Here is a 4854-nt window from a genome sequence, read left to right as displayed (position 1 = left end):
CAGTCATCCATCAACAATCATCCACCATCAATCATCAATAATCAATCACCCATCATCAATCATCCATCATCAATCATCCGTCATCAAGCATCCGTCATCAATCATCAATCATCCATCATCAATCATCCACCATCATCATTATCATCAATCATCAATCATCAATCATCAATCATCAATCATCAATCATCAATCATTAAGCATCCATCATCAATGATCAACCATCCATCATCAATCACCATTCATCAATCATCCATCATCCATCATCAATCATCCATCATTAATCATCCAGCATCAATCATCAATCATCAATCATCAATCAACATCCATCATCCATCCACCATCCATCCGTCATCCATCCATCATCCATCCATCATCCATCCATCATCCATCCATCATCCATCATCCATCATCCATCATCCATCCATCATCATCCATCATCCATCCATCATTATACTTCCATCATCATCCATCATCCATCATCCATCATCATCCATCATCCATCATCATCCATCATCATTCATCATCACCCATCATCATCCATCATCATCCATCATCAACCATCATCATCATCATCATTATCATCATCATCATCATCATCATCATCATAACCACCACCACCACCACCACCACCATCATCATCATCATTGTCATCAAGGCGCTGAACTGGCAGAATCGTTAGCAAACCTGATAAAATGCTTAGCAGCATTTCGTTCATGTTTGTGTTATTTTGTGAAACTGTCTTTCGTCGTTTCAGCTTCGATGAAATGAGTAACAGTTAAACGTTGAGGTCCAAGTAATTGACTACTCTTCCCCTCAAAACTTTCAGGGCTTGTGCCTATAGTAGAAAGAACTATTATTATTATTGTTGTTGTTGTTGTTATTATTATTATTATTATTTTTATCATTTTTATTATTATCATTATTATTTAACCTACCTTTCAGTGTTTAACTTCACAGGTTTATAACACAGCGTAACAATTTTCAACATAATTTCATTTGAGTTTCCTTTTTCATTTCATTTAGACTATAATTGGCATGCTGATTTCAAAATTACAGTTTTCTACTATCATTTCAAGTATTTCTCTATAGTTTACTCGCTGAGTAAGGACAATTGTATTGTTTGCCCGAAAGTCAGCTGCTTCTATTATTTTATTGATAACACTGGAGAGCCTTTTCGAAAACAAATGTATTTGTCTTGCCTTTTCTAATTAGTCCTACCTAATTTGATTAGTGCTGGAGTCAGAAATGCCCCCAGAAATTTTCTATTACCCGAAAATAAGAAACTAACACAAACCAAATAACATGCTTCATTGTTTAACAGATATATTACCCAAAATGTTTAAATACACATCTTAGGTTAGATATTTCTGTCAAACTGGAGTTTCAACTACCCGAGGAGTGAACTTTCTGTTTACTGCTTGGCTTGAATAACCTGCGTTACGACAGTCTGTTTGCAGAGAGCAGCCGATTCAGACATCATGTTTGTATTTCACCTGACTTGATATCTAGTCTTCATTGCCTTGATGCCTTGCTGGAATCTTTCTTCTTCCTCAACACTTATTGCACTAAGATTTTCAAGGAAATCGTCCATATGTCTGTACACTTTTACATTCGTGCTGCAGCCCACTGCTCGAAGACTTGCTAATGGGGTGTGCACAAGTTCTTCAACCCACTGCTCGAAGACTTGCTAATGGGGTGTGCACAAGTTCTTCCTAATTTGATGACTTCCTGCTTCCGTGAAAATCAGACACAACTGCAACAGTAGTATTCCATGCGTCTTTTTCAACGACAGACATGATTTCCAAAATCTGCTTGCCTTGCAATAGCGACCTAATCTGTAACCCGTCAAATACACCAATTTTATTTTCTCAGTAAACAGAGCTGGAAACCTTCTCCTTAAGTATTTGTAACAGTCACTCGATGTGTTTCAACACATGTTTTAGACATCACATGAGGTGCCCAGGTTTTGCCTTGATCGCTCAGTTTCATGTCTAAGAAAAGTAAGCTTTCTTCACAAGATGTGTAGTTTTGTTTCCTTGCCTAAGTAAAGTGTAACATCCACAAATATAACAGAAGACACCGGGGCAGGTTTGTATTTTCTTTTCTCACAACTGGTCATATTTTTGAAATACAGAACATATATTCAAGCTAGTTGCATCCTAGGAAAAGCATTCTCAGAATTGTCAACAGTTATAAAGTAAGCAAATGCAAATTTGTGATGGCAAAGGGCATACATTCCATGAAGTTCTTTCTACAGTTCTTTGACAATGCTTGATAAAAGGTGAACTTGTGCTATGTGACCTCATAATTAACACATTCAGATCGCACTCAAAATACCAGTTTTCATAAGAAATAATTAAATGTTCACCAAAACATGTCTCACCTGATAGTCACACTAAATGAAGCACAACGCAAGTATATCTGCAGACAAATTCCACAAATATGAGATATGTGTGGTGTCAAGGGCCACAGAAATGTGTTGTTTACTAAAATCTAAATGTATAAAGCCAGAATTAAAACATTAAAATGTGCTCAAGTTTGATGCTTTTTATTTAATGAAAATACTTAAGCCATGACTTTCGTTTTCCTTTTTGTAGTTTCATTTACTTTAGAGGGTATTGAAAAACTACATTTTCGAAGTTATGTTAAGCTCCTCACATGGGTCTATATTTTGAAGTTAAATCTATCCTTAACAAAGGTAATAATACTGGAGATGCTAAAAAATGGACATTTGAGTTGAAAAATCTTGACGTGATAGTGCAAAATGGACTTCATTTTTGCACTCAGCACTCGAAATTACTAAGAAATATGTCTCCAACACCAGTCAGCAAAAGACCATGTTCTTTCGTGTAATTTGCAGGATCATAACCCGGTGAACTTCTGTCTTCCATTATTTGAGAATTCCCTTTTACAAGTCCGTATGACATTCGATATTTTCTGCAACCCACCCCTGCCATTCTTTTTTGAGACTTTGATAACAAATGGGAATGTTATTTTTCACAAGGCAATCCTGAGAAAAATATATTTTCAGCGGGCTTGTGAGAAGCGTGACTGTTCTCAGTGGGCAACAACAACAATAGCAGTTGTTTCTATTTAGAATAGCAGTTGTTTCTATTTTAGAAACAAAGCCAGCATTCCGCAACTTGACTCGCACTGCATTTTATCGACCCCGTAGGGATGACGGGCAAAGTTTAATTCAGTACATAAAGAGTCGGAGCAATGACATCAAAGCACTTTCTCTGACGATTTAACGATTCTGTCAAACAATAATAATATATCCAAGATTATCGTTAATGTAAGCTTATTACTGTTCTTTGAATTTTTGTTGTTTCTGTGAAAATGGTTGTTCCATGGTCATCGTTTTGAAGCACGGTTCTTCCATGGTTATCATTTTGAAGCAACAGTTTTTTTTTTCTTCATAGTTCTTTTTACCAACAAAGAGCTTCGGATCATTTGAACGTTTACTACATTAAACATACGTAACAAAAGTTTGTCCATAGACATTTTCATTGTACACGCACTTTTTACAGACACTTATTTTGGCTTAGGTATTTATGATTTAAATATGGTGGTTTCTGATTCTGAAACACGCAAGAACAAGTTTTAAAAAATCTAAAGAGAAAAAAATGTAACAATAAAGCAAGTGGAAGATAAACATAGGCAGCGAGAATTTCTCAAGTAAAAAGGTGAAGCTATATATGACCTTAATATTAGCAGCATCACGACAAAAAACAATTCATCTTTGTTGGCGTTGCAAACCAAAGAGAAACAATGGATGTAGGTTGTGGAAAGAAAGATGCCTGGAATTGGTGTATGACAAAAAGTAGTGCATCTTTGCCCGAAGAATTTATCCAGGAATAGATGAGGATGAATGCGACATAACTTCTGCTGTTCTTAACATGTAGAGGGATCCATATACCTTCAAGAGAGCGTGTCATATAGCAAACCACATTAATTAAAGTGCAAGACCTGGGTTTCTTGTTTTTTATAATGGTATCTGGTTGGTTTGCGCTTAACTCATTGTCGAGGTGTTCTTGCATATCGCCGGGAATCAGACCATTTAATTTTCTCTTATTGTCCCTAGGCCATTCTTAGGCAGATTGGTGGGGACGCCGACGCCTACGGCCTCATCAGAGCATCTATATATGCAGCATTCCAGTTTGATACTGCGTTTCAAAAGGTACCTCAGGTAAAGACCAGTTGGGAGAGACTGGTTTCAGAAGCATTTTCTAAAGTTTCACATTCCTCCCTAAGTTGAGATTCTTCAACTCATCTGTGACGCTGTTGTTCATACACGTATGTATGTATGTATGTATGTATGTATGTATGTACCCATGTATGTATGTATGTATGTATGCATGCATGTATGCATGTATGTATATATGTCTGTATGCAGACATGTATGTATGTATGTATATATGTATGTATGTATTTATGTATGTATGCATGCATGCATATATGTATCTACGTATGCATATGTGTGTATGTATACAGGCATGTATGTACGGGTGTGTGAGTGTATATATGTATCTATGCAGGTATGTATGTATGCATGGGGTGTATATGTGTGTGTATGTGTGTATGTATGAATGTATGTATGTATATATGTATGTATGTAGGTAGGTAGGTAGGTAGGTAGGTAGGTAGGTAGGTAGGCAGGTAGGTATTACTGTTCTGTGAAAGTAGAATCAACAAAAAGAGTACTCCATCTAGTGAGAGATAAACATCATTTAATGAACGCTGTGTTTTATAATGTTATAGAGATCTTCCTAAATACGTGTCTCAATAGCAAAAGACAATGAGTGGCTCTTATATTAATACTGTTTTCATTAAATTATACATATATATATATAT

At 36.1% G+C, this 4854-nt stretch overlaps 1 protein-coding gene across 3 annotated transcripts in view; it reads right to left on the bottom strand.

The window, feature by feature from the left end:
• Nucleotides 1–4854, bottom strand: part of LOC106879830 (cadherin-related family member 1) — a 56319-nt gene that overhangs the window by 45162 nt on the left and 6303 nt on the right. Inside the window, exon 2 of one of the 3 annotated variants that reach the window (XM_052976454.1) lies at nt 936–3581. The exons of the other annotated variants lie outside the window; for them this stretch is intronic. The gene's annotated coding sequence lies outside the window, so the exon portion shown is untranslated. The remainder of the gene's footprint in view (nt 1–935; nt 3582–4854) is intronic. 3 annotated transcript variants of the gene reach the window in all.

This window comes from Octopus bimaculoides, chromosome 24, assembly GCF_001194135.2.
Source record: "Octopus bimaculoides isolate UCB-OBI-ISO-001 chromosome 24, ASM119413v2, whole genome shotgun sequence".
Taxonomy (NCBI): domain Eukaryota; kingdom Metazoa; phylum Mollusca; class Cephalopoda; order Octopoda; family Octopodidae; genus Octopus; species Octopus bimaculoides.
This window is presented reverse-complemented; position numbering and strand designations above follow the sequence as displayed.